Source organism: Candoia aspera, chromosome 5 (genome assembly GCF_035149785.1).
Source record: "Candoia aspera isolate rCanAsp1 chromosome 5, rCanAsp1.hap2, whole genome shotgun sequence".
In the NCBI taxonomy this organism is placed as follows: Eukaryota; Metazoa; Chordata; class Lepidosauria; order Squamata; family Boidae; genus Candoia; species Candoia aspera.
The window spans coordinates 112,620,634-112,633,836 of NC_086157.1; the positions used below are offsets into that span (position 1 = coordinate 112,620,634).

The 13,203-nt window shown below is 45.0% G+C and overlaps 1 protein-coding gene across 1 annotated transcript in view; it reads left to right on the plus strand.

Annotated features, from left to right (window-relative positions):
• The window catches only part of LOC134498594 (retinal guanylyl cyclase 2-like), a 109,076-nt gene that overhangs the window by 43,204 nt on the left and 52,669 nt on the right, over positions 1-13,203 (plus strand). The window lies entirely within an intron of this gene.

The window sequence follows — 13,203 nt, forward strand, 5'->3', positions numbered from 1 at the left end:
CCTTCATGCCTAAGGTGGGACTAGAACTCACCGACTCCTGGTTTCTAGCCCAGCACCTCAAACACTAGACCAAACTGGCTCTCCCTTTCTCTCCTGAAATGCAAGCATAACATACACAAAACTTGAATGCACAGTTTGCACTGGGAAACCTACCGTCTTCATCCAGGTATGTGTGAATGCAACAGAATATCTCTGAGATTTCGTTTTTTTTTCAGTGAAGGAAACTGATTGGGAAGGAGGTTGAAAAACCTTTTTCAGCGCAGAAAGCAATCCCATGTCCTCTACTGCTGCGCCAATTCTCTTTTTCCCAGTTGTAACATAGTCTTTCAATCATGCCACAGCTACACTCTTTATCTTCCAATATAATATTCCTTTTTTCCCTCTTTCTATTATTTTCCTATAGAAGCAAGATTTCTAAAATGCAAGCATGGATACTCTGTTTCCTGGAGAGCAACGGTTGGTGGTAAAAAAATGAACTTATTTACAGGTCTGATCATTTTAACTTAAATGCTTTCCAGAGGAGGCTGTTGGAATGAAAAATGGGCTGTTTTCTATGTTACGTGCCTTTTTACCCAAACGAACAAAGTCCAATCTCCCAAAGGCATAGAATAAGTGCATTCTTGGCATTGATGGCCTGAGGAGAGGACAAGAATTAGTCCTGATTAACTTGTGCCTGTCTTTGAACAAGATAATAGGGCAGGACATAAGCAAAATAAATTACCAAGAGAAACTGGAGTGCTGGGCAATGATTTAGTGTTGGGACTGGATTCTTCTTCTTTTAGCAATCTTGACTCCTGACCAGTGTTATCAGCCGCTCAACAGGAACAAGGGCTTGGAAGATCTCAAAGGTCAACAAAGGGCACCATCAATCAACCCAACTTTTCAAAGGGCATCCAGGATGTCAACAGATGACCCAAGGACTATTGAAGGCCGGTATTCTCTTTGAAGTCAGGCACAGAAATCTGGGATGCTCTTCCTGGGGTAAAAAATAAATATTTGCGAATTTGCCTTCCCTGAAAGAAATGCCATCTTCTGCCATTCTAGTCTATAACCTCTCCTTCCCTGATTGATTTTATTTCTCTTGCAATGGCAGAGGAATTCAGGAACTTTCATTTTCATTTTAATGAAAAGAACACCCCTCTCAGGCCTGCCTAGGGCAGCAAAAGGCTAATGTTCTCCTCTCCCTGTGTTTTTGCAGACCAAAGCTGGTAGCTCTGCTGATTATGGGGAAGGAGTCTATTTTAATTTTGCTAAAAAAAAAAAAGGCTACGGATCTATGAAGGCAAAGGGAAGTTTAATGTCTAGTCGGACAGAGATCTTGAGTCAAGCTCAGACACATGTCTTTCCTTTCTTGACTCCAGTAACAAGTGATGAAGGACATACGCAGATGAGGTCAGCACTGTTCAGACACCCCAGCTAGGACATTTAAGGATGATCCGAGGGCCATGCTTTTCCATAGTGCCTGTCCATGCAACCTTCCCAAAGCAGTTGAGGGGTTATCAAGCCACTGCATGCCTATGACAGCCCACTCCCCACCCTGCCCATGTCTGAATTGATTCCAGCCCTCTCTGGCAGGTTGCACACAATGTGCATCCATGATGGTTTACCCAGAAGATTTTGCAGCCCTTTAAAGAGGTGATGATTTTTTTGTCTGGATGCATTTTCCACCCCTATACCCACCCTTGTTGAGGACTTGTTCCAGGAACCCATCCATTATTTATTTATTTGTGCATATATTTTGCCGAAGAGGGATAATTCGTTCTGGCAGGAAGACCCCAGTTAGAAGCACAAATCTGTGGATGGTTCACAACGCTTTGCTCCAGCAGAGATTAGCTTCCAGTTCCTTTCCCATAAGCAGGGATTTACTGAACCTGCAAACAATTCATTTCATCGTTCTTCATGTACACTTTTCTTCCTTAATAATTTTGACCTAAGAATTTCAGAGTTGCAAAGTACTACAGCGATGGTATATTTCTCTCTTCACCTCTTCATTTCAATTTTATTAAGGAACTTTTTTCTTTGGCAGTGCAGAAGCTGCTGTGACCTTCGATTACACCCATCATGCCTCTAATTCTATGAGCTGGAGTGAATGGCACCAGCTACTTCAGGAATCTCAATATTGAGAAAAAATGGTGTTTTTTTTTAAAAGAGACACACATGTTGGTCAGCTTTTTTTTACTGGTCGTTACAATAAAAACAACAACAAAACTTGGTTGTGCACAGACTGCAGAAATGCACACATAAGAACATAAGAAACAGCTCTGCTAGATTTATTTATTTATTCCTTAGATTTTATATCCCTTGTTTCCTTTAGTTGCTTAAAGTGGCCTACACTGTATTACCACCTTCAGTTTCTTCTGTGAAGCAGGCTGGGTTCAGAGACAGTGACAGGCCCAAATTTCTCCAGGAAATTTCCAGAGCCAAGGGGAAACCAGAACCTGGGACTTCCTGTTGATAGTCCAGCCCCTTCATTGCTCCACTGCATTCATTTCCTTCAGTCTAGCCAAGAGCCTAGTCCACTGTTTCTCAGCCTTTGCAACTTTAAGACATGTGGACTTCAACTCCCAGAATTCCCCAGTCAGCATGGGTGGACTTCAACTCCCAGAATTCTCCAGCCAGCACACTGGCTCGGGAATTCTGGGAGTTGAAGTCCACATATCTTAAAGTTGCTAAGGTTGAGAAACACTGGAATAGTCCAATGCAAAGTTCTAATTAGCGGTTCCCAAATGTGGGAAGTGGTAGGGAAAGAATCTGGAAAGTCTGAATAGTTGAGGTGGGCAGATAAGCTTGTAGAAATCCCAGTATAATTCGTCACAATCTGCCCACTGCTCTGAACAGGATCAAGCAGATCATAGAATCATCGGGTCGGAAGGGACCTTGGAGGTCTCTTAGTCCAACTCCCTGCCCAGGGCAGGAATCTCCCACCACCCAAAATAAATGGCTGTGCAGTCTTTTCTTGAAAACCTCCAGCGATGGAGCACCTACAACTTCAGGAGGCAGGCTGTTCCACTGTTTAATCTTCCTTCCTTCCTTCCTTCCTTCCTTCCTTCCTTCCTTCCTTCCTTCCTTCCTTCCTTCCTTCCTTCCTTCCTTCCTTCCTTCCTTCCTTCCTTCCTTCCTTCCTTCCTTCCTTCCTTCCTTCCTTCCTTCCTTCCTTCCTTCCTTCCTTCCTTCCTTCCTTCCTTCCTTCCTTCCTTCTTTCTTTCTTTCTTTCTTTCTTTCTTTCTTTCTTTCTTTCTTTCTTTCTTATTCAAATTTAGCAACTGCCCATCTCCCCCAAAAGAGGGACTCTGGGCAGTTTACAGTAAAATCAGGCTTCAAATATAAACATTAAAATCTCATAAAAACAGTTTTTATAAAATACAGTAAATAAATATAGAATTCAAGAAAGGTATAAAATCCAGGCTGGTGGGAGGGACTCTAGGGTGTGAGCCACCCCCAAGAATGGTTACCCACTTTCCCACCCCAGGCAAGATGGCAGAACCAGGTCTTCAGGGCCTTCTGGAAGGTCAGGAGTGAGGGGGCCTGCCTCACCTCCAGGGGCAAGATGTTCCAGAGGGCGGGGGCCACTACAGAGAAGGCCCGTTTCCTGGACCCCGCCAGATGGAACTCTCTTATGGACGGGGTCCGCAACATGCCCTCTCTGGATGATCAGGTGGGGCGGGCCGATGTAATGGGGATGAGACGGTCGCTCAGGTAACCCGGCCCCATGCCATGTAGGGCTTTAAAGGTAATAACCAACACCATGAATTGGACCTGGAAGCAAACTGGCACCCAGTGCAGCTCGCGCAGCAACGGTGTTATATGTGCCCACCTAGGGGCACCAAAAATGGCCCATGCAGCTGCATTCTGGACCAGCTGAAGCTTCCAGATACTCTTCAAGGGTAGCCCCATGTAGAGCGCATTGCAGTAGTCTAATAAACTCTCACAGTCAGGAAATTCCTCCAGGTTTGGAGCGCTGCCACCCATTGGAATCTAAAAATCTCTTTGGTCTTCCTGCACAACTCTCCCCACCAAGCATCCTTGAGATTGTCCACCAACACCATCCTGTTCTGCATCTTGCCGTGCTTCCTCTGGACCAATGAGCAAAGCTGAGCTTTTAATTGGTTCAGAACTGACCAATCCCGAAACTCACTTTCTTTGCCGGTCCTTCTCCTGTTTGAGCAAATCGGAAACACCTTAAACTGGATCTCTGCACCAAGCAGGAGGACAGACTTTGGGGTGTACGTGACGCTTTCGATTCTAGGTGTGCGTTCACACCACCAACGGGTGCCACTGAATTAACACGATTGCTGCATTCCTGCAATACACTGAACCATAAACTAAACCAAAGGTTGTGAGTTCATGTGACACACTAAGACACACACACAAGGAACACACACATGCACTAAGCAAAGTCACAATCCACGAAGCTGTTGCGTTTAATAGATGTGGTTCAATGTATTTGGGGACACAGCCTCTGAGTTTCTGAGACATCAACCATGGATTATAACATTCAGTCTACAATCTCTAGTGACTGAGAGTGACTTGGATCCTCAACCACAGGAAATCCCTGGGGGCCTTTGAGCCAGTCACACTCTCTGACCGGCCCACCTCACTGGGTTGTTGTGGTGAGGAAAATGGGAGGAAGGAGAACTGGGTATGTCACCTTGGGTTCCTGGGGAAAAGGCAGGCTGTAAACATAATAAATAAATAAAACGATCTCCAGATCTCATTGCTTAATTTTGGACCTTTTTAAAAAAATTCATATTCCTCTAGATAAGTGGAGATCCTGCACACACTTTCATTTATACTTATTTTATTTCTAGCCCATTTTTCCACTGAGAGGTCAAGATGTATCCATATCATTCCCTCCTCCCCTTTCCCCCAACCCTGTGAGGTAGGCCAGGCAGAGGGAGAGAGGGGGCCTGGCTCAAAGGCTCCCAGGGAAGTTCTGCGTCTGAGGGAGGATTCAAACCTGGGCCTTTCTGGTGCCAGTCAAACACTTTGGCTGCTACCCCACAGCGAAAGTCTTTGACTGGCACCAGAAAGGCTGTCCTGACATTTTGGTTGATCTGAATAAAGGTATTGCCCTATTGCCAAATTATAGATTCTGGACTTCACAAGGATTACAAGAATTTGTATAGAAATGAAATAGAATCACACGGTGGAAGGGTTCCTTGAGGCCATCAAGCCCAACCTCTGTTTACTGCAGGGATCCAAATTAAGGGATTCCAGGCAGATGACCTGAACGTCTTCAGTGAAGGGGAACCCACCTTCTCGGTGGGCGACTGTCAAGCTGCTGTTTTGCTTTGCTTGATGCTGCATCCCAGAATTTGGAAAATTTGGAGAAGGAAAGATTTCCGGAAGTAACTGGGTTTGCATGTAACTTCAAAACTTCTGAGTAAGTTCCCCCTGTAAGGTAAATTCTCTCCATCTTAGCACGCTTGCACGCATCCCGTTTCCCTTAACATTGACAAAAACAATTGCTTTGGGCAGTTATTGAGAATAAGGTCTTCCTGGAGGAGCCGGAAGAGAAAGAAGGTAGGAGAAACACGTGCAGTCCATTAAGCAAATTTATTGGGCACCCTGCTTCCCACCTCACTCCTCGGGTGCCCAACTCTAAAGTGCAAACTCTCCATGAAATAATTCCCACTAAAATTACCTTCCTGCTGCGCCTGTTTCTTGAGAAGAATGCCATTATGGTCGCTGCAAATTTAGGCCAAAACATTACGCTAAGGATAGAGCGCCCCCTCGTGGCCTTAACCGGAAATAAAGCTGGGTGGAAAAAGGATTCACAATAAAGATTTTTTTAAAGCTATGTAAAGGTTGAGTGTTTCTCAACCTTGGGAACTTTAAGATGGGTGGACTTCAGTTCCCAGAATTCCCCAGCCAGCATGGCTAGGGTTAGGGTTAGGCTGGCTGGAGAATTCTGGGAATTGAACCCCACCCATCTTAAAGTTCCCGAAGTTGAGAAACTCTGGTCTACGGTATAAAGATAAAATAATTATGAAGAATAGTAACATTGATTAAAAAAAAAAGAATTCTACATCTGTGAATTGACTTATAACAGCAGTTCTCAGGGTAAAATACTATAAGGCTATGAAGGTATGAAGGCTAAAAGACTTAAAGGCTTAAAGACATGAGCAAAAGGCTCACAACTAAATCATGTTTGCATACAGGCACCTTTTGTGAGATGTTGAAAATTGATGTGTGTCCACTGTTTTCAGGCTGTGTTCAGGATTTTGAAAATACGTTAAAGCTAAATCTCAGGTCAAACTCCATGATTTCCTGGTGGTCTTCTGTCCCTTCCTTACACTGGGGTAATATTCTGGTGGTCTCCCATCCAACTATTTTCCAGCTCTGACCCTGTTTAGCTTTACCAGATTCACTGAGGAGCCTGAGACCCCTTTAAGAGGCTCGCATCCGTTCTGAAATGATTGCAAAACAATCAAGAAATAATCGGCATCGTTTTTCACCCAACTCTTGCAGAGAATTAGAGCGGACTATATTCCAGACCACACTGGGCTTGGAAGCTAAGTGGGTTGAGCCTGGTCTGTCCTTGAATGCGAAATGTGCTCAGCAAGGATGGTGCTTGATTCAGTACCTCTACCCACAGCTAGGGGGCAGCAATTAATGAGCTTGGCTAACATTGAAAACATACGAAGGCAGACTTTTGTTACTTGGATAGGACACCACCAGGAAAGTCGATTAGGCTTAGGCTGACCATATTTCCTTGAGACAAAAACGGGACATTGGGATGGCAAAACGGGACGGGGTTAAACTTATGTAATATTCCGTATTCATGAAAAAGATGACAAAAAAAGTTATCGACGGTAAGCTGGGAAGGTGCAGGAGGGGGAGGTGCAGCAATGGTTGGGTCCGGAGAGGCTGGTGCAGGGGTGGCGTTGGGCGGAGCGGTTGCAGGAGGGCTGAGGGCGGCGGCGAGCTGGGACGGGAGCACAGGAATGGAGGAGTCTAGTGAAGGGTTGTCCCCGACAACCTGTTCCTCTCTGGTGCGCCCTTTTATTTTATTTTATGTTATTTTCTTCCCGCCGTTTCAGCCTGAGAGCCAGTCAGCTTCTTTTCTGCTGGGCGTGCTTTTCTGACCGGCTCCCACTGCACTGATTGGCGGCAGCGACTCTCCCTCTTGCTCACTGCCGATCAGCTGTTCCTGCGGTTCCGCTTTGGGTTTCCCACCGGACTGAGAACTATGGCCAAGTCAGCTTCCTTTTCAATTTCAATTTCAATTTTTTCCCACTTTTCCCAATAACGGCTCCAACGGTTTTTAAAAAATGGGACAAAATTGACATTCATATTAAAATGATGGGACGGTCGGGAAATGTTAAAAAAACAGGACTGTCCCGTTCAAAACGGGACGTATGGTCAGCCTAATTAGGCTGGAAAATTGAAGGAAGAAACCCTGGAGGAAGACAGTGATCAACCCCTTCTGGAGTGCTGCCAAGAAAATTCATGGAGGTGTAATAAGCTGGGCTCAAGGGAATCTTCATCTCTTTGCACTTAAGAAGTTGTCTACGGCGAGGATAATGAGAATGCCCCATTCTGCTTCAGCGCTCTTGCTGCGGAAGGCTTTCACGATTTTGGAAATCCTGGGCCCCAACTGTGGACGACAAAGGACAGAAGCAGGTGCTTTAGGGGGTCCTAAAAACCACATTGCTAATTTGCCAGTTGGTTGGCAGTTTGGCTAATGAGTCCCTATAGAGCGGGTGTCAAACACATTTTAAAAACCCTTTGATAAATATTTCCCTTGGTTCTGATTTGCCAGTTTCTCTGCTCAGCAGTTTTTCTGGAGCTTTATCACCACTGATGATCAAAACAGAACAAGCCCAGACCTGTTCTCTTGCTTGCAGATAATGCCTTTTGCTGGTGTGTTAGTCACCTTTTTCATTTGCAGGGGCACAGTATCCAGCAGAGGGCTAAGTTTAAAAATATATATATTTAAAAGATCTGAACGGCACCTTCTCTTTAACATCTGGTTTCTCAGCTTTCTGGCTAAATGCTGCCTGGAAATGATGGGTTTATTTTTAATGTTTTTCAGGCAGAGAGAGTACACAAAGGCCAAGCAGAGTGTTCTGATTATCAGGTTTTAAACGGATGATTTTGAACATCAGGGGTGTCTACAAGGTATGGTAAAAAAGTCAATGGTGCAATTGGAATTTTGGACCTTTTTAAAATCTCAGCCCCGAAATTAGAGACTGGTCAGGTGAAGACAGACGGAAGAGCATGGTTTTTCATATTTTTATTACTATTATCTCATGTCTTTTATATATAACCTAGGTCAACGCAAGGTGGCGAACATACCTAATACTCCTGCCTCCTATTGTCCCCACAACAACAACCCTGTGAGGTGGGTTGGGCTGAAAGAGAGTGACTGGCCCCAAGTCACCAAACCAGCTTTCATGGCTAAGGGAGGACTAGAACTCACAGTCTCCAGGTTTCTAGGCCAGCACCTTAACCACTAGGCCAGGGTTTCTCAACCTTGGCAACTTTAAGATGCGTGGACTTCAACTCCCAGAATTCCCCAGCCAGCATGGCTGGCTGGGGAATTCTGGGAGTTGAAGTCCACGCATCTTAAAGTTGCCAAGGTTGAGAAACACTGCACTACCCCAAACTGGGTCTCCTTGTTGGCTTCAGTGCCATTATTTGCACCCACATTTGTTGATCCCCCTTGTCCTGCCTGATTTCATGGTCTCAAGCAGTTAAGGGAAAACTTTTATGGTGTGGTCTGTATAATTTTTCTACATCTCTTAGAATTTACTTCGGCACAAAAATAATCGGAGCAAAGTTTTTGGATATGGAAGACCGGTGTGCAACTAGTCCATTTTCAGAGCTCATGAGAAAACAAACAGAGCATCTTAAGTGTCAACCAGCTACAGGTAGTCCTCAACTTAGGACCACAATTGGGACTGGAAAACTTGTTGTTAAGCAGTGTGGTTGTTAAGTGAGGCATCAAGTGACCACACCCCATTTTATGACCTTTTTTGCCATGGTCGTAAAGCAAATCTGGCTTCCCTGTTGAATTTTCCTGTTGGAAGCCGGCTGGGAAGGTTGCAATCACATGATCCCGGGATGCCGCAACCGTTGTAAATACATGTCTGTTGTCAAGTGCCTGAACTGCGATCCTGTGACTGCAGGGATGCCGAGACAGTTGTAAGTGCAAGGATTGGCCGTAAGTCACTTTTTCCAGCACCGTTGTAACTTCGAACGATCACTAAACGAACGGTCATAAGTTGAGGACTACCTGTAGTTATATTATATCAGCTACTTTGCCATTGTAATTAATATCCTTCTTAAGAGTCAGGTTTAACACCTTATCCTGGGAGGTTTGATAAAATCCTGTGGCTTGCACATCCTGGTCCGTGTCCCCAGTGCTGCGGAATCCATTTTTCACAGGATGCTACATTATTCTTTTTATAATGGGTGCCAGGTCTGTGATCTTGCCCTTGTTATTACATACATGATGAAGGTTATGTTCATGTTCTTTTTTCACATAAGAAAACTCTCATTAGGGGAAATGTTGCAACATTTTGCACAGTTGCTGGCAATATCTACCAGCCACAGGCTGGGTTCTCAGGAGTCTCCTGTGGGTCTCTTTAGGCAATTTTTACACTGTTGGCATTTAAAGGTCATTTTATCTTGGGTTTTGCATTTGTTTGTGTCTGATCTTTGATTGAAATTGGATAGATTGATGGATGAAAAGCTAGGAAAAACATTTACCTTTGCACAAGGGTCTTATTTATTTATTTATCATATTTCTTCACCACCCATCTTGTATAGCAACGACTCTGGGCGGTGGGAATGGAATCATTACAGCCAGCGAATGGTAAAGAATTTAGCCAGGAGAAAGATCTGAAGAAGAATAAGTCATACTGAGTGAGAATCCAGGTAGGGTCACTCTCGCTGGCAAGGCAAAAGGGAAGAAAATTGAAAGTGGATGAAGCAATGTTTCTCAACTTTGGCAACTTTAAGATGAGTGGACCTCAACTCCCAGAACTCCCCAGCCAGGATGATTCTGGGAGTTGAACTCCATACCTCCTAAAGTTGCCAAGATTGAGAAACACTGGAATAGAGACTCTGCAGGCAGGAAAGAAAACAGCCAACCTAGAGAAGGAACTCCAGAGTCCAACCTGGAAGAAGAGAATGACCATGGGAGATTCTGTTGCCCATAGAATTGTTTGGTCATGGCTTAAATGTTTGGACAAGCTTGGATGCCGGTGAAGAGTCCATCCCAGGTCAGGAGGCCCTCCTGAAGCTATTGAGGAGGAATGACGAACTTTCCCAAGAAGATCTGGAGATCCTCCTGCTGCACCAGTGGAGAAAGAGAGCCCACCATCTTGTGAGGCTGCCTGTCCCACTGTTGGGCAGCTCCTACTGCTAAGAAACTCTTCTTGATGTCCAACTGAAATCTCTTTCCTTGCTCTTTAAACCCACTTATTCTGACCCCAAGCGGATGGAAGTCAGACTCACTCTTCAGACAGCATTAATTCATCATTCCATGATATTTTATCGCTCATGGCAAGTTCGGTCTGAAAGCTGCTAACTTACAGACACGCTGGGAATGCAGATGAAGGCCCTGCTGCTTCTAGCAGCACTGAGGTGCGATGATTTATTCATCTATTTACTTAAAACACCTATCTGGCCACCCATCTTGTAGCACAGAGCTCTGGGCAGCTAACAACAGTGGTAAAAACACAAGGCAGAAAGCCAGTACAGAAAGAAAAGACGGGGGTGGGGGGGAATGAAGAAATCCAGGCACCCAATCCATAACTATACTCATTCAACTCTTCATTCCCCAGGTTCCAACCTTACTGTCCCAGTGCCTGGGAGAAAAGCCAACATTTCCCCAATTTACAGAAGGCTAAGTGGGTGGGGCCCTGCTGGATCTCAAGGAGAAGGGTGTTCCACAGGGCAGGGGCTGCTAGGGAAAAGGCACACTTCCTAGGTCCCACAAGATGGCAATGTTTAAGGCAGTCTTTCTCAGCCTGGGCAACTTTAAGCTGTATGGACTTCAACTCCCAGAATTCCCCAGCCAGCAGGCTGGCTGGGGAATTCTGGGAGTTGAAGTCCATACAGCTTAAAGTTGCCCAGGCTGAGAAAGACTGGTTTAATGGAAGGACCTGGAGCATGCCCACTCTGTCCCATCCAGTGGAATAGGCAGATACCCTCCGAGAAAGGTGGTCCCACAGATAACTTGGCCTTCTGCCATATAGGCTTTTAAAGATGATAACCAACACCTTGAATTGCATCTGGAAGGAGACTGGGAGCCACTGCAGCTCAAGCAACAGGGGCAGACTGAGGGGTGCCCAAAACTGTGCCAGCTGCCACATTTTGGTGATGGAATGGTGGGCACGTTGCAAGAAAATATACAGAGTGAAGAGGAAAGAAAGTTGCAGCTTAGCTGGCCATGCAAGTGTTGATCTTCTGATACCATTGCCAGGATGTCTGGCAGAAGAAGAACTTTGAGGTCTCTTTGGATCCTTCTAGACTGGTCCAAGTGCCAGGAGACTTTAGGGTTCAAGTCGCCATGGTGTGAATGGGTCACGGCCATTCTGTGCATGCGGCAATCTATCCTGGATGAATAACTTAAAGGGTCTTGAGATGCAGGTTACGAGAGAGGAAGTTGAGAGGCAATGAAGCCAGAAGACCACCATTCCTTATCTATCAGGGTTCCTCAACCTTGGCAGTGTGTGGAATTCAACTCCCAGAATTCCCCAGCTGTAACTGAGTCTCTCCACCTTGTAGCTGGTTGTCCTCTTCTTCTCTTCCTTCCCAGCATCTCCAGAGAGCTGGGTCTTTGCATTATGTGTCCAAAGGAGGATAAGCCGGTCATTTATGCCTCAAGTGAAAACTCTGGGTTTTGTTTGATGATCCATTGGTTTTCTTGGCTGTTCATGGTATTCTCAGGAGCCTTCTCCAGCACCAATGGTCTGCCCTTGCCTTCTTCCAGAATACTCTTTTTTACCCCATTCCTGGCCTCATCCACATCCCTGGATTTTTCTGGTGGTCTCCCACCCAACTCTATGACCCTACACACGTTTTTCTGAATCAGACAAAGCCAGCTAGGCATTGTCACCTGCCGAAGATTTTTTTTAAGCATTCAGAAGCATTGGTTTGGTAGCTGAAGCATGGCTTTAAAATGTGGAACACCTGAAACTGCACTGGGGCAACTAGGCTCCTGTGTCCTTTTCAGAAGGGGGAGGAAACTGAAGACCAAGGAGGGCTGCACACATCTCCTGCATCCCATAATACAACTGCCAAGAAAATGCAATTTATTCCAGTGAAGCATTAATCAGGAATCCCTACGGGGAACTATCCTTGGTGTTGAGACCTCCATCTGCTTCATATCTCCAGTCACGGTCGGGGAAGGAGCCAGTGCTTCAGCTACAGAGGTGACTTGTAAAATTATTTTTCCAGAATTATTTTGTTTTAAAAAAAAAAACTGGAGGCACCCATTGAGCTGGTGCTAGGAAGTATCTTCCCCGAACACTTGGCTGTTTGCATCGTGGGGATCACTAACATTGGACAATTCTACCCAAGAATTTGGTAAGTGGATTTGGGCTTCTCTGCCGTGTCAGTTGAGACTATCTGCATTTGCTTTCTGAATCTGACTTTGGGAGGAAAGATCCAACCGTTTCACTATTTTTTAAAAATCCAAATCTTTGCAAACTCATAACTTGACTTGAGAAAGCTACTTGACTTTAAACGATATTTGAAAATCAAGAGATCCTTCTTTATCTTGACAGCAGGCCAAAGAGATAATCTGAAATTCTAAAGGCTCTGATGTACTTGAGTAAAACTACTTTCCCTTCTTGTTCAGTTCTGCAACTGTCTTCCCATCCACACCTCTGTACAAAAATCGCTGGTAGAACAGCAAAGGATCACTCACAATGTTTTATATTTATAAACATAGAGTCATAGAATGTGAGGGTTGGAAGGGGCCTTGAAGATCAACCAGTCTGACCCCACCACCCTGTGCAGGAATCCATCCTAATCCTGTAATTTGGGCTAGTATCAATATATCCTTATATATACAGTATATATCTATATACTTGCATGGGTTTATTTATTTGTTAAATTTATACCCTACCTTCCCTCCAGGAACTCATGGCAACATATGTAGCATCTCCTCCTCCAGGTCTATCCCACAACACCAACCCTGTGAGGTAGACTGGGCTGATTGACAGAGGGAGAGAAAGGGAGGGA